General features: G+C 41.2%; 1 pseudogene; it reads right to left on the minus strand.

Annotated features, from left to right (window-relative positions):
• Positions 1–2,478: 2,478 nt before the first annotated feature.
• Positions 2,479–13,853, minus strand: LOC125366909 (annotated as a pseudogene).
• Between the last annotated feature and the right edge of the window lie 9,251 nt (positions 13,854–23,104).

The raw sequence follows: 23,104 nt of genomic DNA on the forward strand, positions 1-23,104 counted from the left end.
TTTTTCCAAGTGTTTATATTTCCTTACGAATAGGGCAAAGTCATTCTTTTTGATGGAACTATAGAATTCCATTGTGTATATATGCCACATTTTCTTGATCCATTTTTCCACTGAGGGGCATCTGGGTTAGCTATGGTAATCAATGCTGTAATGAATATGATTGTGCTAGTGACTTTAGTGAGGCCTGTGTTTGTCGTCACTTGGATAAATGCTCAGGAGTGGGATTTCTGGGTCATAGCAAATCTCAATTTTTAGTCTTTCAAGGAACCTCCAAACCACTTTTCAGTTATTGTGTAAGTGTACATTCACACCAACAGGGTAGTAGTGTTCCCGGCACATTCTAATTATTACAAATGAGGGAAACCATGGAGTCTATGTTTCTTTGGGTCTACTTTACTTCACTTGGTATAGTTTTTTTTCCCAAGTGTTTATATTTCCTTACGAATAGGGCAAAGTCATTCTTTTTGATGGAACTATAGAATTCCACTGTGTATATATGCCACATTTTCTTGATCCATTTTTCCACTGAGGGGCATCTGGGTTAGCTATGGTAATCAATGCTGTAATGAATATGATTGTGCTAGTGACTTTAGTGAGGCCTGGGTTTGTCGTCACTTGGATAAATGTTCAGGAGTGGGATTGCTGGGTCATAGCAAATCTCAATTTTTAGTCTTTCAAGGAACCTCCAAACCACTTTTCAGAGTTATTGTGTAAGTGTACATTCACACCAACAGTGTAGTAGTGTTCCCTTTTGTCCACACTCTTGCCAGAATCTGTTAATTTTCTTGATAATGGCCATTCTAAATGGGGTGAGGTGGAATCTCAATATTGTTTTGATTGGCATTTCCTTTATGGACAGAGGTGTTGAGCATCTCTGTATATGTCTATTGGCCATTTCCTCTAAGACAAGGATGTCCATTCTTTCCACTCTTCTTCAATACAATACTGAAGTTCCTTGCAAGAGCAATAAGGTAAGAGGGATCCAAATAGGGAAAGAAAAAATAAAATTATCTCTCATTGGAGATGACATGATTCTATATTTACAGAACTCCATAGATTCCTTTCCCAAGTTGCTTGAGCTGATCCAACTCTTTGGCAAAGTAGCTGAGTATAAAATCAAAGTAAAAAATGCAGTACAAAAATCAGTAGCTTTTCTGTAGGCCAACAATAAAGAGCCAAGCTGTAATCAGGAAAGCAACTCCATTTGTAATACCCTCAAAAAGTACCTTAGAAATTACGTCAGCCAAAGCTGTGAAGGATCTCTGTGATAAAAACTTTCAAAACCTAAAAAAGGAAAGTCAAGAAGATTTAAGGAAATGGAAAAACCTTCCATGCTTCTGGATTGGAAGGACTAACATCGTGAAAATGTTGATACTGCCAAATGCTACCTACAAATTCAGTGAACACCTATCATATCCCAACATCATTCTTCAATGAAATAGAGGAAGCAATCCAAAAATTCATATGGAATAATAGATGACCTAGAATAACAAAAGCAAGAACAGTCAAGAACATCAAAGTACATTACAAAGCTATAGTAATAAAAATAGTTTGGTACTGGCACATGAACAGGGCTGAGGACCAATAAAATAGAAGGCCTAGAAATGAACCCACAGACCCATTGCTACCTAATCTTTGATAAGGGAGCCAAAAATACAGAATGGAAGAAAGACATCATCTTTTAACAAATGGTGCTGGCACAATTAGCTATACACATACAGAAAACTGAAGCTAGATCCTTATATATCACCCTACACCTGAATCAACTCAAAAGGGATAAGAGACCTCTATGTAAAACCAAATATCCTGAATATATAAAAGGAATGGACAGGGGAAACACTAGGGCTTTTTGGCATAGGTCGAAACTTCCTAAGGAAATATCCAGAATCACAACACATCAAAGAAAAACTGGATAAATGAGATTGCATCAAGCAGAAGAGTTTCTGCGTGGCAAAGGACATAGCTAACAAGATAAACAGAAAGATCTTCACTATCCATACAACAGACAAGAGCCTCATATGTAAAATATAGTTAGAGCTCAAAAAATTAAGCCTCCTCCAAACAAATCCTCAAAGAAACAACAACCCAATTAATAAATTGGCTAAAGACTTAAAGAGAGACTTCTCCAAAGAAATAAGAATGGAGACAGTCCTGATCATCCCCGATACAAGTACTTTGAAGGAGAACCTAGTTTTAAACTTTGAGGACCTAGTGCAATCCTGCGTAGTCATGGTCAAAATGCAAGACACTATAACAAAAATTACTCTATGAATGAGAGAAGTCATAGAAGGTAAATTTTAGGCCTTAAAATGAATTAATCAGTCTAGTATAAAGCTGAAGTATAAACCATAAATGATCCACCTGAAGTTCAAGCAATACGACTTTTTACCTTCAGCGCTGTGGACAAGAAAACAGAAACAACTCCTTCTGCATCCAGGGGAGTAAAGTCAATCTTGATGTCTACTGTCTGTGGAAGATTCAGAAATGCTTTAGCCATCTGCATGAAAGGCTGAACTGTGGAAACTATGCAGATGCCAGTGCTTGAAAGTCTTCTGCCACTAGGTGAGGGTGTGACTGAATCATGCATGACATTCCACCCAGGTGTTTCGATTGTGTCAGCTGTTTGGTTGCTGTCCCAGGTTTTCCCATCTTTACCCAAGGTGTCAAAGTACACTGCATGTATTAATAAAGTCTATGGCTTGTGCTTTCAACTGTTCCACACTGTACAAATCCATGAGGATAAGGGTATCAGCAACATTGTCTACTGAGAGGTTGCTACACAAAGCCTCTTCACACTTGACTTTCAGCCGTTGCAGTGCATAGTGGCTTGTACCTGCCAACAAGTTGTCAGCCATTGTTAAAAATCAAGATTTTGTGTTTTTCCATGTAAACAAATCTCTTGATTTTTTCAAGCCTCAGGATCTAGATAACTTGTTTCCACGTGATTCTTTTTACTCTCTTCAATTTCATGTTCAAATACTTTTAAACACCATTGGTCCAGATACAAGCACAGATATATGAGCTTTAAATTCTTATCCTCACACACAAAAAACAAATAAAACCTGCAAACTGTAAATCTTGTGTTTTCCCAGAGATTAGCTAAGTCTTCTATTAGTATGTCCTCATATGTTTGCTGAATCTTCGACCATACTACCCTCACAAGAAAAAAAAAAAATCCTTCTAGTGAAACTTTCACATCCCCAGTTGTTTCCTTGCACAAACAGATATGCTCTTTGGCTTTCCAATGCTTGTGTTTCTTCTCTCTTGGAGTCCAAAAGGGAAAATTTGAATTCTTTTTGAACTTCTCTTTTTAAATTTTATTAATTAATTAATTTTTTGACAAAGTGATGTACAGAGGGGTTCAGTTTCATATGTAAGGCAGTGAATACATTTCTTATCAAACTTTTTACCTCCCCTTTCATTGTTCTCCCCCTTCCCAATTCCCTCCCCTGCACCCCGAGTTGTACAGTTGGTTTACAGAATATAGTTTTGTAAGTAATGCTGTTGCATTGGTTCACCTTTTACCCATTGTCTCTCCATTTTGAGATACCCCTTCCTTCCCTAGTTCCAATAAATGTATATACAATACCCTGGGTACCATAATCAGTTGCAGTGATATCAGGGGTAAAACCCTGGGAAAGAAAGACAAAAGAAAAAGGCTTAATTTCACATGGTATGTTGAAAATAACAACAACAATGATAAACCACTTATTTCCATAACTTGGAGTTCATTTTGCTTAGCATTGCCCTTGAACTTCACTTTTGAAGTGGCTGACATTACATGTCTTCACTTGGACCAGATGAAATGTTGAAATATTTTTACAATTCACCCATTTCTTCTTGGCAAAAACTGAAGTTATTAATGGTCCATATATAGGATATTCTTAGTATTTTACCTGTTTGTAATACCAGCTTTCTGTTATAGAACTAGTAGAAAGCCTCCAGGCAGATGTGGCGTGTGTTCCCCACACAGTGCCACTTTTTGGCAGACATTTAGGAGTTGTGCCCTGTTAAACATGTTGAATAATGTACCAGACATGTGGAGTGGAGGTGCACAGCCCTGCAGGCAAGGCGGAGGCCCAGGGAGCCATGGTGGTGGCTGTGGCGAGGAGGGACATGGAGAAGGGGGATTGCCACGGTGGCCCCTGTGGCAGCCAACTCCGCCAGACTGCCTCCCTCCTCCCCAGTCCATCTTCCTTCCCAATATCTACTTCCTAGACTTCTTGACAAGGATAAACGAATCCCAGGGGTTTTCTATGTGATGGGCACTGACTCCCAGTCTCTCTGGTGTTCTTTGCACCAACTCCCCTTGTGGGGCTCCTGAACCAAGCTGAGCTCTATTTCTCTCTGTCTCTGACTCCACCCACAGAGGATCTCCCACTTCCTCTTGGTCCTTTGAACCACTTGTGCTGAAAAATTGAAACAAGTTAAAAGATTTAGGGTCCTTTGGTCAATGTTATTACTTCTGGTTAGTAGATACAATGAATTTTCAATTCCAAAAGCCAAATAATTGACCATAGGGTTTAGGGTACAATGATGAATTCCTTGCATTACACTGTATCATAGATGAGAGCTTCCTTAGAGGAGCTAAGAACTTTTATGAAATCTATCTGCAGCCTTGGGAGGTTCTCTGAAACAGTGGGAATTGGAGCTTGAGATTCCATGGCAAAACTTGAGGTTCCACAAAGTGAGAAAAGGGAAAAATAGTCTCTAGAGCTGTCATGAGGAAGGCAGCAAGAAGTTCCAGTTGCTGCAAAAAGGCCCAGCTGGCCAAAGCTACTGGGCCTGACACTCCTTCTCCTTCTCCTGCAATGTCATACTCTGAGTGTTCTGTAGTTACTGTTTCTAACTATTCTTATGCTAATTAACTCTCACTTTCTGTTCACTCAGAGACCAGGGCTTCCTCTACTTGGTTATCCACTGTTCAAGTGACTTTCTAAATTAGGGGAATTTATACTCATTAACCACCCAATGGGTACAGAAAGGATCAACACATAAGCATGCTATAAGTTTAGAAAGAATTCTGTTACTGTGAGTCAGTGGCACTTATCTGTAATACTAGATACTCAGGAGGCAGAAAGCTATAGGATCACAGTTTGAGGCCATCCTAGCCAGAATATACTAGAAGACTCTATCTGTAGTTAAGCAGCAAAGAGCAGGGCTGGAAATGTGGCTCAAGTGTAAGGCAAAATCCAAGAAATCATGAGTCCCCCAAATTCAGGCTGATAAAGAAGACAGGATTCTATGGTCTCTGTTGTAGTGGTTTTGGTTTCTAATGTAAACAATGGATTTTCTTCATCAAAAGAAAAAGCTGCTGACCTCAGCATTATTTGTATTTCCAAACAACCTTGCTCAGCTTTCACTTTGAGTTGCTTGCATAAGAGTAAGATGAGTTTCATTTTGTATTTCTAAATGCACCTTAAAATAGGAATATACTTTTTATGCAAAATTACAGATAAGGTTAAGGGTCATCATTTAACAAAACATGAAGCTGAGAACAATTTGGCAGAGGAGAAACTGGCATAATTACTGAAATCTTGCCACATTTTCTCAGAAAAGGGTTAAATTATACCAGAACCCTATTTACACAGTGAGTGACAATTGTGCAAATCTGAACAGTGACTTTTGAGAGCCTGTGTAATCATCTTATTTTAGGAATGGATGATGCCACAAAAGATCACAAGTTCAAACATTACTGTAATGTTTATGACTTGTAGTAATAATTTCCATTGCTAAAATAACCTCTACCTGAACAAGGAACCAGGAGGAGCAGAGGTGTAAAGAAGAGAAGAAGCAAAGAAGAAAAAAGATGTTAGGGACAAAGGATGTGAATTCTGCCCCAAAGTGGACAGCATAGTAAAATTACCAGATCTTTTCATCACCAATAAATTAACGTCATCCTACCAGTTTGGTCACATCTGTGTTTAATTTACATTTCCCACTTACAGTTAAGTGAAACCTTATTAAGCTACATATCATTTAATCAAGAATAGTGTAGCCAAGAATGGTTTATGACAGCTAACCATAACTTAATACTAAGTGCTAGTCACTGTTCTATGTTCTATGACTTAACTCATCTAAACCATATGGTAATAACTGTGGTTGACAAGGCCTTTTATCATCACTAATTATGCTCCCATTGGCCTGTAGAGAATCTGAAGGCTAGAGACACTGCATTACTTGTACAAGGCCATATAAGATCATATAGCTAGCAGGCCACAAGACCTAATATAAACACAGGAACTGCGTTTTCAGCATGTTTAGACACTGTACGATTCCAGCTCCCAAGTACTCAAGGTTTAAACATAACAATGCCAGGTAAGGAATCACACACTCACGCAAGAAGAGACCTAGCTCATACCCCAAAGCTCTTTCCCATTATCGCTTGGCTTTTCTTGATCTTTCAGGCCAGCTTTGTGAAATTGGAAGCATTTTTAGAGCCTCAGGACTTCCAGAATTTATTACCACATCAACAGATGCAACTTGAGGCTCCAGATAAAGCCCTGAAGGAAGAAGAATCTGATTTTTTTGTGGCCATCTTCCTCTTCCTCCTCCACCACTTCTTCCTTTTCTTCCTCCTTTCATCAAAGCATCCATGGATTCTAGAAGCCTATAATACATTACCACATTCTGGAGTTGAAGTTATCCTCCCACCCCTCTAGAAACTTACAAGATAGGGTCACAGACAAATGTGACAGCAACTACCTGTCAGGCAGATAGACCAGATGTCAGGAGAGGGTGCACGGAGCAAGCTGAGCACAATTTCCTTCTCAGGGTGTGATAGATGATCCTGTGGCCAATCATTGCCGTTTGTAACATGCTTCACACCTGCTTGGTGAGCAGGAGCAATCACACTGAGAAATCAGAGCAGGCTTCTACAGAAACTGAGTCTCAAGTAATGGTTAGAGAAAAATACTAACTAATACTAATTCTCTGTGACAATTTTGGTTGGGGAAACCTGGGGACTAAACACAAGAAGTCAGACACATGAAGGAAACCGGGAGAGATAATTTAATTGGCAGTGATTTGGGTTAGGAAGCAAGTGATGCTTGTAGAATCAACTTTCAAACTACTACCACACACAGAAAAAAACAATCAACACCCTAAGTTTAATATTTGTCCTTTCATGAACTTTCCAGGTGGAAATCAGCAGGTTCCCTTCCATAGATCATGGGGCGCCAAAAGCCACTCTCATGCTACCTCGAGTATCCCCATAGTGGTGACTCCTAGGTCACCCTTTTCCTCCCAGTTCCCGAAAGTTTCACACCCCACATCCCTGCTCTGTAAGTTTCCTGCCCTTCACCTTCCCAGGCTAGTTAAGACCTCAAGCTAAGCTAATAATCCAGGTGAGACTGTGGATAGAGTGCCTGGTGCACACCTGAGGTTCCTTCTGCTGTAGAAGTCAGCTGCTAGTTTGCTGTGAAAATAAGGACTAGGAAGCCCTCCCTGTTGAACCTACATAGTGTTTGTGGGGAAAGGGGGTGGAGGATGAGAAAGGAGGGCTTCTGCTCAAATCCAGAAAAGAACTGAGAATGAGAATGTTGGGACACACATAGCAGCTTAACAAAAGTGATTTCATAGATGAAAACTTTTGAAACTCAATATGTTAGCTTTACACCAATCTCCCTGAAGACACAAGTGTTGAAGATCTTTCTTGAAACCACAGACTAAGACTCAGTCATCATTTCCTGGGAAGAACCCCGATGACCAGGGAGGGGAGGTTACAGACACCTCAGGTGATTCCTAACTACAAGAAAGCTAACTGGACACAGAGATAGTTATATATTCTTTCCATAAACAGGCTGACCCTTGTTTTCCTATTATATCACTGTGAGCAGTGAGCAGCCACCTGTTTTGGCTTGGTGGGGGGGGCAAGCTAGAAACACCTGGCACTAAGTCTTCATTTCTTTTGCTGCCATTGGTTGACAGACCAGGAAATAAGTCTAGCGAAGGTGGGAGATAGTGCTTGATGGGAGAGGAGAGAGCCAAGGAGGTCACCCAGAATGCCTTGTGGCAGGAGAAGGGGGGTGTCCTCAACTCCAGTCTATAAAACCTAGGGAGCAAGGCAGAAAGAACATTTTACTTCTTGGGGTCTGAAGGCCATTTGTGGCCTTTGAAAAGGATGGAAAGGGAGGAAAATGGGTGGAATTGGGAGGGTGGTGGGTGCAAAACTTCTATGAAACATAGAGGGAGAAAAGAATGGGAAGGAAGAGGGGGTCGTCGTTAAAAGCTAGCCTTTTCCTATGTAAACTTTCTTAAGGCGTTATACTCTTGAGAAGCACATTCCTTCTGCTTGCCTCATATATGTGTGGCTAGTGGGTCTCAGCCAGCCAGTTGGCTGATTCTTGAGGTAGGGGCCTTTATAATCGCCTGTTAGAGTCCTGTCCTCCTCCCTTTCCTCTGCTTGCTTGGTTATGTCAGAAAAAATCTCTGAATTTGTTTTCTTCTCTTAATTAGAAAAAGTGCCTACAGCTCTTCTGAAGAAGCAAAGCTTTAGTCCTTTGGAAAACATTCCACGAATGGCTGCTGTCTCAAAGTCTTGTAGTAGTTCACTAGCCTTATTGGTGCTGGTGATGGAGAGGCTAGCTCTGCAAAACTAGTCTTGTACAAATGAGCCTGAATTGGACTTCATGGGGTGTGAGGATAGCTCTTGTCTTCCAGCTTACTATTAGGCTGCAAGTTTCTGATTCTTCATGAATAAGCTTCATCTATAGATGTGCTCTCACTCGTCACTGCCTATACTGAAAAAAGCACTATTCTGGGTTCTAAGACTCCATCATCATGATGGTGGTGCTGCTTTTCTCTGTCTCCTAAGTCTCATTGCCTCTGGGAATAAACAAAAAACGGGAGCAGGTGTTCTATGGAAAAAGTCCATCAGCAATGTGAACTCAACCAAGCAAAGTCTCTGGAAAGGAAATGAGAGCAACCCATATGTTGTCTCTCTAGAGAGAAAATACAAGTTTCTGTGTTGAATTGGGGCAGCAGATGTGCTTTTCTCTTAAGGGTGTGTTAACTCATGTCCTCAAGAGTGGACTGTCTGAAACTTCTTTGATTAAAAACCAAGGCTCTGACAAGCTCTTTTTGCTCTGATTTCATTTCTTTTCTCACCTAAGGAAGAGGAACCAAAAGCTCATATTATAGCACAGTTAACAACTAGTGCATTTTCAGTACTGTGACTAAGCTTGGCCTGTGGCTATTGAGCTTTTCTCTTTTCAAGATGTATGAGTAGGTGCTGTCTGGAAATTCCCAGGAGGTCACCGTGAAGTGCAGGTAGAGACAAACCCAGATACAGAAGGAATCAAAATGCTGATTAGTCCGAAAGCCTGGATTCAAACAAAGCACACAGCTCTAGAAAAAGGCTGTGTGCCCAAATCCAGGTGCTCTAGGGAGCTGACAGCCCACATGTAGGTGGCTCTTAGGCCAACAACAAAGCCATAGGCCTGAAGACTCTCCCTGAACCGGGAAAAAGGAGTAAGAAGCTCTGCCCTTACTTTGAAAACTGTGCAGGGATAATGGTGTAGAGTCTGCCCAGATGAAGCAGTTCTCAGCCTGGTGACGATCTTTTAGCCTTTGTGAAGGTAGCTTCCAGGGCTTCAGGAGTTACAAATTCTGCCCCCTAAAGGAGGTGGGAGCGCTGTTTAATGTAGGAGCAACAGCCCCATGACATCAAATAGCAACCACCTGGAAGAAAATGCTTAGGATGTGAAGGTTGCTTGGGATATGGGCTTGAGCTCAGCTGGGTCAGTTCTGTCACTAACTCTATGAGCCTGAGTGAGTTAGTGATGCTTGGACACAGGTTTAGCCTTGAGTTTGGGGATTGCATTAGGCTATACAGCCCTGCTCATCACTTGTTCAGTGAACAGGAGTGGTTGGCTGAGTCACTTCTAAACTCAGAACCTAAACTTGGGTTCTATTTCAGTCTTATGCATCACTTGGGCTCTTGCAGCATGTAGCTTCTGGTTGTGACAAGTACATAATTTGAGCCTAGATGTTATAACTTTATGTATCCTGCCCTCCTTTGTAAGTCATGGGTGGTCCCTCACTTGTCTTTATCTTCCTAGCTTACCTGTTCAGATAGAACTCCGATCAGAATTATAAGCCTATATCCTGATCAGTTGCTTCAATATACTAAAACAATGGATGAAAAGGTTTTTTGTTCAGAGCCCCAAAAGTATGATAAAAGAATATTACAGGGTCAGAACCTGAGCCCATCTTGCAGAAAGGGACCCCAGCTGCCTCTAAAGACAAACTGAGGATGGGGAATATGGCCTAGTGGTAAAGTGCTTGCCTCATATACATGAAGCTCTGGGTTCATTCTCCTTAGCACCACTTACATAGAAAAAGCCGCAAGTGGCACTGTGGCTCAAGTACTTTGAGTGCTAGCCTTGAGCAAAATGAAACCAGGGACAGTGCTCAGGCACTGACTTGAGTTCAAGCCCCAGGACTGGCAAAAAACAGACTGAAACTGAATCTGTCAGTTGAGGAATGATTGTGGCTAAGTCTATAGTTAACCACTTGATGCATCTTTGTACTCGGTCCTATTACAAGACTGTGGGGCTGTCAGTCCATGATGAAGGGCAGGAATACACCCATGACATAATGAACATGACTCTAAACCTCGAATCTCTTGGTCTGGGGAGAAGCAGTTGGGCAAGCTGACAGAGGCAGCTAGCAATGGCTGACACCCTTGATTAGCTGAATGTGAAAGGCCTCTCAGAAGCTGCATGTTTGGAACCAATTTCAGCTGGGTGGCACTGTGTTCTGTGCTAACTCGAGTATGAAGTTGACATTATTGGGTTTTAAGGTCCAACAAGAGCCTACACCTGGTCAGTTGCTCTCCAATGAGCTTAATATTTGAGAATTTTTTTGCCACTATTCAGCGTCTTTGCTGTATGGTGATAATGTCCCATCACTTTTTACTTAGTGCTTCCATGTTAGGTGGCTCCTCTGAAATCAGATTGTTGGGAGTTTGAGCCACTAACAGATAAAAGTTGAAATTTGCTTCTGGAATGACTGGGCAGTGCCAAGATTGCTTCTGTTCTCACCGCTGGCACTTTTCAGAGGCTTCAGTCCATGATCAGCTAGCGCCATTGTTGGCTTCTCCTATAGCAAGACAGAAATAAGGCAGGGTTGCACATCCAGAGCCAAGCTGTTTGCTTTCAGGAAGCCAGGAAGCTGACTCCCGATCTTTTGGCTTTAAGTTAAAACTAGTCTTTGGCTCTCTGCTCTCTGCATAGAAAGAGCCTAGAAGTTCCCCAGTGTTTACAAATGCTGTGCCTATAGCAGGAAAGCTGAATTAACATGATGGCTTCGATACTCAAAACGGGAGGGTTCGTAGCATATGCCCTGTAAACAAAAGTCCAGTAGTTCTTTGTATGAGAACCACAGCTTGCCAGCACTAGAAGCAAAGGCTAGAATCTGTGAGCCAGTAGAAATGCTTGAGTCATTGATAAGCTCATCTACATGCAGCCTCTGGCTCATCTACATGCAGCCTCTGGGGATCTATCTACATGCAGCCTCTGGGGATCTATCTACATTTGAAAAACTTAAGCTAGTTTAAGACCTCCCCCTCCACGTTAATCTTTAGATGTGTCTATTGTGTAGGGGATAGATAGATAGATCCAGGCTCTTTTATAAAATTGGGTAGACCAACAGCTTACCTATCAACCCCCTAGATAATCTTGCTGAACTAGAGAGCCAAATTATGACCTTAGGGAAAGGTAGAACAGTGGCGTGCCTGCTTGAGGATGCCCATTAGCTCCATTTGGCCTTGTTTTGTCTGAGCATTGCGCACAGCTGGGCTGGGGTTTGCAGAGCCCTGTAGGAGTGTCTAAACCCTCTTGTAAATGGCTGCTAAAGTGTCTTCTCCCTTTGGACCTCATGGGTCATCAGTACTGTATCTAGTGTCTGCTGGTGATCTTCACACTTCTGCCTTAGTTGCATGTGGAAAGTAGAGATGGTTTCTGGTATTTTTCTGAGCAGTAGTCACCTTGTGTTGGTTTTCTAATCTCTTGAGTGGTTTTGCTCCAGTTCTGCAAGAATCTGGGTAGACTGGGTAAGGAGGGCATGCCTCTTCAGTGACTAGGACTTTCTCATCAGAAATAAATGCTCCTTTCCTCTCAGTTCAAAATGCTTTTAAGTCTGTAGACAGTTGTATTCCTTGACCTGGTCACCTGCAGACTTCTCTCCTCTGGGGAGCTGACATAGCTTCTTAGCTTCTTTATAGGTAGACTTTTTGCACTGATCTTGATTGTGTTTTTAAAGACAATGAAGTATGACCTGACTATTGTCTTAACTCAGAGCCTGAGAATACAGGGATTTTATTTTTGAGGAGGCATTAGAGGGAGGAAGATGCTGGGAAGATCTTGAACAAGATTCCCCAACCTGTCAAATTCACTTGAGTCAATCCTTGTGTTTTGAATGAGTGAGTGGTGAGAGGGAGGATAGTAACTGGCCTATGAACTAGCACTTCAATTTTGAGCAGATATCTCTTGGTCCTGAGCTTCTACCCTAAAGCTGCTCCATAGGGTCTCATGGGGTAATCCACTTTCCTCTCCTGACCAGAAATGCCTTTTACCATTACTCTGTAGAACTTGGAAAGTGGGCTGGCTGAAAACTATCCAAAGAGGAAAAAATAAAGCCAGTCCAACAGCTATTCCGAAGACAGTCATAGCTGGAATGCCATGCACTTTCCCAAGGCGTAGAAGAAACAAGGAAGTTAGAGTTCAGAGTAAAGAGAGGCTGGAAGGTAAAAATGACAACTTTGGCTTCCTAACAATGGAAATCTCCCATTTATAGGAATACTATGTAAAAGATGTAGCATAGGCCAGGAGCCAATCCCGTCAGATTGGCTTCTGGGATGTTCTGTATGTAGAGTCACAGAAGAGGTAACCACCTACCTAGGCTCTGTATTTCTTGGCTTCTAAAACCTTCAAAACTTAAGCGATGATTTTTGCCCTTCATAGGTAAGCTTGTCTCTTGAAGCTCACTTTCGGTCATGTTTGAGGTTCAATAGAGAAGTGACGCATGTCTTCAGGTCCTTGATTCTTTTTTTTCCTTGTACCACTCAAATGAGTTATCACTCAGAAGTATGTGTATTCTACATTTCATGCAAGCTTTGTGTGAAGAAATTGAGGTAGAGACACTGTAGGCTGGTGTTTGAACTTGCCTATGCATATTGCCTATAAACCACCTCACTACTAGATCTTTGTGTGGTGAGCGTTTCATGCTACAATGAACTTGAATGCAGAACTAATGTATCTTGGGAAGTGTTCCATGTATACCCTGACTGGATCATGTCCAACGTGTCCTGAAGATCTGGGCCCTTTTCTCTCTGGAGCACCAGGGGCAGCCAATCTGTCTTTTTTTGGATATGGTCTTGTCCAGTGGTGGTCGTTCTCAGCGTGCTTGTGTGAATAGCTGGCAGATGCAAGTTGAGATGTTCATGAGATGTGGGTGCAAACGCCGAGGGGGCAGATATGGGCACAGTTGCTGGGGAGGAGAGGGAAGGGGTTGGAGTTGTGGGCAGAGCCACCAGAGAGGGATGGGAGTGTGGGTGGACTCCCAAAGGAGGGAAGAAGGGCCAGGGATGTGGGTGGAGTCACCATAGAGGAGAGGGGAATGTGGGCAGGCTTGCCAAGGAGTGGATAGGAGGGTGAGAGCGGCAGAGAGAAGTCCTGAATACACCCTGTTTTTCTGAGCACTCAATTGTACAAATCCCAAATAATGAAGGGTTCAAGGTACTGTTAAGCAGCCATTTAGATTGGCTCCCTAGGTCACTTACTGGCCATGCTCAGAGGTAAGCTGCTGGCATTTAAGCCCCAGAGCCAGGTGGAGAGAGGTCTATTGGCCATTATGCACCAGGAGTGGGGGTGGGGTGGAGGAGGATGGTTGAAATGGAATCTTACACCCATCTGTGACAAGTCACTAAGGCCTTGAATGCAGCTAGCACAAAGCATAGTCCCCACACCACAGCAGGTATATGGAATTTATTCTAACAAAATATCAGAGAACCAGAAGGACACTGAATAATGGTGTTAATATAAGCAAAATCAAATGTGGACACAGTGAAGGGAAATTGAGAGCCAATTATCAAAGGGAAGACTTCTCTGAAACTTAAGACACATCTGTAAACCAAAGGATTGTCTCTACTAAGGCATATTGCTTAGACCCAGTCTACTTACTTGAATGGGAGTTGGGAGAATGGGAGTTGGGAGAATCCTAAGGCCATAAATCATCTCAGCTTTAATGTCTCTGCCATCATCTTATAGAACTCAAGGATAGGTGATGAAACTACTCCAAGGTTAATGGGTTAAAGTCTCCCTGATGAGGACTGAGGAATGTATTCTCCTGGCCAATAGTTTCCAAGTACCTAACTTGGCTGCTGAGTACTAAAAAGACACCATAGTTGGAGGGGCCTCTATGACTTCTGGTTGGCTTAAGTTTGTTATAGCACATGAAGAAATTTCATCTCATTTTTTGAAGGAGACACACTAGTAAGTCAGAGACTAGGCACCTGGGCCATTTTCTCTATTCCATGTGAATACCATCAGATGTATTCTTGGCTCTGGAAGGAAAGACGAAAATGCTAAGGGGATTCTGCTTGGTATTCCTACCATGTTGACTTTTATTTGAAAGTTCTCAAAGTGTACTTTTATCCTGATCAGGTACTTGGGGACTAGGAAAATGACCACAGTGGTTTCATAGATAAATGTTGAGCCACCAGGAGGGCCCTCATTACTTGGTACAAACAACCTTTTGTTCATCATTCTATCAAGGGGATTACTAGCTTGAGATCCCCTTGAAAAACAGCGGTAGTCAAGGCTCTCTACAAGTCTATATTCCCTTCTGCAGCTGTGCGGTCACCCAAGGAAATGGACATAGGTTCCTGTCAGAGGGTGGGGGAGCATTGTTGGACATTACAGGTCCTTTTTATGCATCTTTAGTTCATCTGAGAGATCAACCAGAGAAACTTCACAGACAAACCATAATGATTGTAATGGGATGAGCTATGTATGTACTGTCAACACCAATGAAACAAGTTTGAAATCGCCTGTAATTGTGTGAACTCATACAAGTTGTTTCATGTGTAGTTTCTGGCCTACTAAATCAGTACACTTGATCAGTGGGTCAAGTGAACTGTCCCTGTTGCATATCTTCCATTCTGCGTGTCTTCCATTTTCTGGTTTGGCATACGTTAGGAAAAGAAATCTATGGAACTACATATGCAAGTAGAGAACAGATGTTGTGGTTGCATGAAGCATTACCTAGGGGAAGCACATGAGAATGTTAATCTGGAATGGATGCTTATATATTAGCTGCCACCAGAATAGGAGCATCAGCCTTGTCATCCTTCCTGGACCAGTCTTAAGATGACTTGCTTTAACTTTTAACTTTTCCACATGCCTAACAGCTCCTTGTACAAACAGGTCATTGATAAATGATTGTTGTATTCAATGCTATATGAGTTCTAGTAGCCTGCTGCCGGTACTTATGACATGTCTGTTGCAAGAAAACTCTGTTAACTTGATGAATGCAGACCGATTTTAAGTGTCTAAGTATTTGCTTCAATTTGTGACTCTTGATTTTAGTTTACCAGCCTTAGAGCCCTAAGACAAAAATCTTAGAGGAATGAGATCTGCTTTTTAGCTTCTTACTGTCAAAAGCCTATCTTAGCAAAACCTCAAGATTCCAGGCAACTAAGTATGGAGCATAATCTACTGCACCTATTGAAATTTATGTGGACATTGAGTAGTAACTATGGCCTGTAGTATTAACTTGCACTCAGGTGGTAGTAATGCCTACTTATTCCATGTTAAGTAGGTTTCAAGGAGGTTTTGTGGTATTTTTAGAGTTCTGGGGTGTCTTGGAATGTATAGAAACTTGGAATCTGGTGGACATGGTATAAAAATCACTGTAACCAAGAGTTAATGCTTGTGAATTTGACCCATTGCTGCTACTTACAGCAGCAAACCACTTATATTTCTATGTCTGTTTGTATATTATCTTACTGATAAAGAGGGCACTTTCTGGGCTTGTTTTGAGGAATTCTGATACTAGATTAAACATCTGCCCAAAAATATAATAGGAAAGTTTATTACAAAAGATTTAGAAAAATAAAACGGAGAAATATTTGAAGGGCTATTTTCTATTATAGGTTACTTGATGTCCTTTAAAATTTTAAAGATGCCATTAGTGGATTAGAGCCTAAACAAAATGTAGTACCTATACCCAATGAAGCATCATTCACTATTTGCAAAGGAAGGAAATAAATTGTCATGTGACAATGAGGTTGAATATTCCTCTTTTTTGATGTATATATGAAATTCTATGCTCATTGCATACTTGCCTTGAATATTATGTTCATATGATCAACCATATTAGAGGAAGAAGAAAGATGGCAGCCAAACAATAATTGCCCCAGCTTTCTCTAGCCAAGTAGAAATTTGGGGCCCTAGCATAGAGTTCTGCAGGAGCATACAGTTTTCCCCAAGTGATCTACAACAAATGTGAACAAGCTGAGAGTCATGGAAACTGAAAAAGCTCAGTTTATGCACATAAGAACAGAAAATCGTGAAAATCCCTGCCCTATGCCCTATCCCTGCCAGAAGCACACAGGAGCAGCCCCATGGCTGCCTTGGACTTTTAAGACCCACTGGAGGACTGTGACCTTCTGATGCAGAAAGCTCCGTTGTATATAAACTACCATAAGAGAAGCAGCCCTAATCAACTGAGCAAAAGATTAAGTTGGGGCCATTACTAGATAGCAACCAACCAAGCTGTTTGGGTATCTTCTAAAGTTGAAGGAATTCTTAGTCTTGGGCACATGCTCAATATTCATTTTGGAAAGGTCTCAAACACTAGCTTTTGGGCACAAACACAGTGGCAGTGTTGGAATAACTTTTCAGGATTGATGTAAAGAGCCTATAGATATGCATGTGGTCAAGAGTAATGACCAGCTTCTCACCAGGGTGGCTGTAAGATTCATGAGGAAATGTTTTAAGCTCTGTAGTGAAGGGCTAGTTTATGCAAAGTAAGAGGTGCTTCCAAGGTTAGGCTTAGTGAAATGCATATTAAGGCTATTTCGCTTGGAATTCAACATGTCCTTTGAGCTTGGAATGGTAATTCCTTGAGGTTGTGGTACATAAGACACTGTCTGGTCTTTTAATCTCTCCCAGATGGAATGGGGTTGAAAATGAAGGCAAACCTGTGAAGTGTGTATTTTTATGACAAGACTGGCTCCACTGTCAAAACCATGCCATCTTCTATTGACTTACAACACAGCAGCATTCTGTGGTGGTGCTGGGGGTGTGCATGTACTTGATAGCAACAAAATGAAATTAATAAGACTATTGCACTAGAATTGGCATAACTGAATGCATTTTTGAAAAATTATTCCAGCCTAGGCTGACTGCAATGCTGTCATCTAAATGGAATAGCTCTCAGAACCAGCAGAAGTGGGCTTGGGGTGGAATGGTTAATGCAGGTCTGAGGTCTGCTTAAGAAAGCTTTTGCTTGCTGTTGGGTAGCAGAAGGACTCCATTACCAGGCCAAGATACCACAAGGTATCAGGTAATCACTCCTTGTCAGCTTCAGTATCTGCTTCCCTCTAGGCTTCAGCCACATCCTTCATTGCGTAGCTTTGTTTAGCACTCCATGAACTTACTTGTGACCTATTCCTTTCTATGAATTGTGGCTCTCCATGCTATATCCCCATAGCAGTTAAGGCCTCAACTAAAAATCCCAAGTTCAGATGTCCTGAGTCAAAGCCTTACAATCTAACTTCTCCAGCTAATTGACTTGTAAGTTCTATGTATCTAAATTAGTACTTAAATTCTTTATGGCTTTGTCATTTTGTGTGAATTTGGAATAATAGCCCAGCATAGAAATCCTATAAGTAGAATTCCCAGGGGATGATTTGGGTGTTTCTGATTTCATTGGCCAAAGCCCATTTAAAAGTATCATATATTAACAAATGCTTTCATCTGTTTGCAACAGGTGGTTTATGAATGATGGGACTGTTAGGCCTGGGTAGGGTGGGTGAGAGAATGACTTCATGAACTTGCCATTAATGAGGTCAGCCAAAAAGAATGAGCAAGTTTTCTAGCATGCCTGGGAACAAGGCAACTATTAGTAGGACATTTCTCCCACAGGCAGAATGCTACTTGATTGATTCGATGGCCCAGGCTGAACAACTGAGCTATTAATAGTGAGCAGACACATGGCTCGAGTGAACAAATGTTGGCCATCACACCCAGAATTCTCCTTTGACATCCATAGCTAAATAGTAAGTGCTTTGAGTTGGTTCCTTCCTATCCAGATCTCCTGAATACTTCCATGTACTGATTGATATCTGGGGTTGATGTTAGCTCCCAGTGGACTTGGGAGTCTCTTGAATAAACAATAGTTGCTTCCTTATATTGGTATCCAGGTATCTCTGGACACTTAACTAAGCAGCTTGAACTGATTTTTTTCTGCAGATAAGCTAACAGCTTAAATCAATCCACAGGAAAAAAAATCTAAAGCCTACAACCAGATAAGGCAACCAATTTCTTGAGGCCAGAGATAACTGAAGTTAAGAGAAAGGGGTAGCTGTGTGGTCAATGGACTTTACTGAAATTTATTTTGAAGTTTCCATGGGCTGGGGTTAACTGGTTTTCAGGCTAATGGAATATGATATGTATGGAAATCTGAGTCACGTTGAAATGACAGATGGATCTGAGAAGATATAGGTAGAATACTGCCACTCTGTCCTTCAAGGTAGGGAGTCTCCTTTACTGATCATGGTCTGAATATTGTAGAACATTTTCCTCCATTTCTGGAAACCCTACATGAAGGAAGCCTGGCTAGTTTTGAACCTGAGGTGAAAATGTTAAGGTAAATTGAAGGGCTTATAAGTCAGAATTGAGGTCAAATAGTTCTAAGGATAGGAATGTTGTGGATTATATCATTTTTACCTGGGCATCTGATTTCAGTCTCAACACGTAGAAGCCGATTAACTAAAGCTGTTTATTAAACTCCATTTTATTGAATTCTGATTTGGGCTTAGTTTTGGTTTATCCAAACACTTGAAGGTAATGCCTTAAAGGACAGTGTTTGTTGGAAGATCTAGCCCAAGAAGTTAGGTCAGAAGAAAATAATAAAACATTCAACTTTTCATCTAAGATGAGAATGGGACTTAACTCAGAAATGAGTTAAGTCCTCATAACATCATCTTACATACTTCTAAATAAGATTAAAAAGGTGATCTTCATAGGTTCACCTATTGGACTGAGGTATTGTTTCAATCTTAGACCTTTTCTCACAACAGCTGGAATTCACTGTCTAGGATGAGACAAACTTGATAAAAATATTCCAGGAACAATGGGAAGGGTCTACGAGATACCAACAGCATTTCCTGAATGGATACTTTTGAATAAATCCATGCTTTCATTGCCTAACATCTCCATTTTTTATAGAGAATGACTTTTGGGGAAATCCCCCCTGGACACTTATAGCTTGCTACATCTAAAACAATTTCTAGCCCAATATTCTTAAACCTTCTTGGTTAACTTGGAAACAATGACTTACGGACGTGTCAATTTCTTGAGTAAAGAGTTGGAAAGCAAGAACCACAGGGCTAAACAGCCTCTCAAGCAGGAAGTCAAATGATGTCAAGATTAACTGAACTTGAAATGGCACTCGTGATCAATCTAATAGCCATGTGTGGACAGGAGTCAAATCGCCAACATTGGCTAGCACTGGGTCACATTAATCTTGTTCCCAGCAAGGTAGACCTTACAGAAAGAAAACATTTGGCAGGAAGATAGCTTCCAGTTGGAAGGGACTGTCTCTTGACCCTGGTAAAGGAGAAGACCAAAATTTCTGCAGAAGAGAATAAAACTAAATGCCATCAACTTTTATCCCAGTGGTCACATGGTGTTGACTGGAGAAACATGCTAAGACTCATAAACCACACTGGTACTCCATGGTCATAATGGCATCACCTTCTAAAGCATGAAGTTCTGTGCTTGAAGACTCATACTTGGAGAATGTCTAGACTTTTATTGCTTTTAGTTCATGGTTTTAGTTCATGGTTACAAGAGGGAAACCAAAAGATACGGCTTGAAGGGAGTATCTCAAGTTTTCATGTATCATTTCTCATCTTAAAGTGCCTAATTGTGGGAAAAGTCAGTGATACTATTTCTGTGCCTAGATAACTTAGTTCTGGTGACTGCATCAGCATTATCTTCTTGAGAATTTCTGGCACCCTATTTGACTTGATTCCTTTCTAGAGCAGGCACTATTTGCTTAAAATGGGCTAATGGGTGAGATTCGGGCATTCCGTTCAGTAAATTTGAGACTGTGATTGTATCAGAAGGCTGATTAAAATCAGACTTCAGAGATTCTAAATAAGGATGCAAAGATAGAAGAATGTTAAGTTTTTCTACTCAAAGTTGAATTTGTCCTTGGCTCATTTAATCTATTAGGTTTCTAATATGAACCAAGAGGCTTTAATGCTTCTGCAGGAAACATTGGAAAGTCAAGTCTTGGCTCATGATGGTTTTGTCTCTTAACTAGATTTGTACTGATGAGAGCAGAGAAACTCTTCCATGATCCAAACCCAAATATCAGTAGGTTGGGCTGGGAATATGGCCTAGTGGCAAGACTGTCTGGTATACATGAAGCCCTGGGTTCAATTCCCCAGCACCACATATATAGAAAATGGCCAGAAGTGGCATTGTGGCTCAAGTGGCAGAGTGCTAGCCTTGAGCAAAAAGAAGTCAGGGACAGTGTTCATGCCCTGAGTCCAAGGCCCAGGACTGGCAAAAAAAAAACAAAAAAACAAAAAAACAAATATCAGTAGGTGGTGTGCTACATGCTCTGAACCAACGATGATTCTACTTCAGACCAATCTGAAGGAAAAGCAAGTAAGAGAAAGTGTTGTATAAAGAAAGACTTAAGCAGCACCCTATACATGCACAGTAAAAATCTAAAGTCATCAGAATCCCATTGCTAAACCATTATGGTGGTACCAATGCTTCCACTTTTGACGTGAAAATGATTAAACATCACGTCAAAAACCTATGCTTTGTTTTTCATTTAATTCTATTTCAGTATTACATTTTGTAACCTAATAGACCTAGGGAACAGACCTAGGAAGCTGACTGACATTCATTTTTCTAAAAAATTGGAAATGGGGTTGTGAAGGTCCATGGACTTCAACTTACTTAGTATCACTAGACAACTGTAGTTTGAGACTGAAATGACCTGTCACATGCTTGAGTCTAGAACATGGAAATGGGAAAACCAAAACATGCCACAAGAGGGGTGAATGGTACACATAAACATTGCCTGCTGATGAAATTTAATCTTGTGATAGTTAATACTCATTTTCAACCTATTCTACCTTTCCATTTATCTTCTGTCAGAAGTTCTGTTGGTCTAGGTTACTTGCCTATAGAGGTAACCCAATGGCATATGCTACAGGTTTCTCACAGTGCTAAAGTTGACTGATTAGGTAATGAGGATCATCTACCCAGTTGTCCAATATGAGGACCCACCCCAAGTGTTTCATGTGTTTTTTCTGACGTATTGCCATGATACAGTGGCAAGCCTAATATAGTAAAGAGTTATTCCTGCCAATCTTCCTTTGCCTGCAGTTCCCACTGTAAGGTCAGATCCTAGTAGAGACATTCTTCCCCTTCAAGGAACTAGAACTTTGGGTCATCCAGGAAGACAAATGAAATCTACAGTTTCTACAATGACCATTTGAGGCCTGGACACCATGACAGCCATGTGTACCTTTTTCTAAAGGACTGTGCCAATATCACAGGACTACCAAGGTTGGTTCATTGGTATATTTTAAGAGAATTATAGCATCTAGCCAACTTGTTTACCTATTTCTGGTAATCTGGTAGGAACAGCAGCTCCCTTAGTCAAACACCATCTGATGCGTCACAATCAAATGGATTTCTTAGTCTAAGACAGACAACTTAAAAAGATGCTCTTTAGCTGAACTTATTGGCAAGAGTACCAAGGCAGTACTCTGCACAAATCCCTAATGCAGACAAATAGCTCTTCCTTCCAGGGTAAACAAGAATCTGCTATTGAACTTGTCCCCAAAACGCCTGGTCAAATTATCTTAAGGAATGATAATCAAGTTCATTATCAAGATACAAATTTTGGTGCATGTAGACTAGGCAGATGGACAGGTCTGGGTGAGAAAGTTCGTGTAGCCTCTCATTCGTGCCACCCTGACAGCCATCTGAATCATTATGTATCCAAAGATTTGGACTTTAGATGGACAAGAATCTGTTGCTCTTGGGTGTCCTGAGTCCTGGCATACAGACCAATTTTTGTAATGTCTTAATATAGCTCCCCCATGACTCTTGAGAGATCTCTCTGCATCTAAGCATCAATCTCCTTCCTGTCAGGCATAATTACCTACAAATTTTCAAGTGACTTGAGTCATCTCTTCCAAAATCAACTAGACATTAGGACAGAGTTTCCTAACTTCTCTTAGCAGTCAGTATTCTGGGTTGTTCTCTGTTGGACTGTAATGTCACAACAGTGTCTCTAAGCTGAAACCTCTGAATTAGATAATGAGCTGTTTTCTCTCGTTGGTTAAATGTGAAAAGTGTTTCTCTGGTGATAGGAATGAAGTGATAATGGGAGAAGGCAGGTGATATCTGCCCTCACCTGCTTATATTTGCTCTCTGAACTACCTTATTCTCCATCCTGGATATACTGTGTCCATTTTGAATGATACTGCTGAGCTCACCCTTTTTTCACGACTCTGTCCCTCACTTCAGGGCCAGTTCTAGTCATATCCACTTGCGATCCAAAGTGAGGCACTGAGTCTATCAGACATACAGCTCACAAACTAGGCAAAGAGCATGACTTGCTCATCACTTGTTAATGTCTCCTGTGTATGGCTCAGGACATCACTAATTTTCTTGAATTACACAGACTTATGGTGAAATGTCTCATATCACAGCCTGAGTATTCTGCAGCTCTATTTTTCTTTGGTTAAGAGGAGACTCATTAATACAGAAGGCCTTCCACATAACCTAGATGTGCTGGAGCAATGATTTTTTTCAAGGGTTAGCTGTCTTGTCTACAT

This window comes from Perognathus longimembris, chromosome 18 (assembly GCF_023159225.1).
Source record: "Perognathus longimembris pacificus isolate PPM17 chromosome 18, ASM2315922v1, whole genome shotgun sequence".
In the NCBI taxonomy this organism is placed as follows: domain Eukaryota; kingdom Metazoa; phylum Chordata; class Mammalia; order Rodentia; family Heteromyidae; genus Perognathus; species Perognathus longimembris.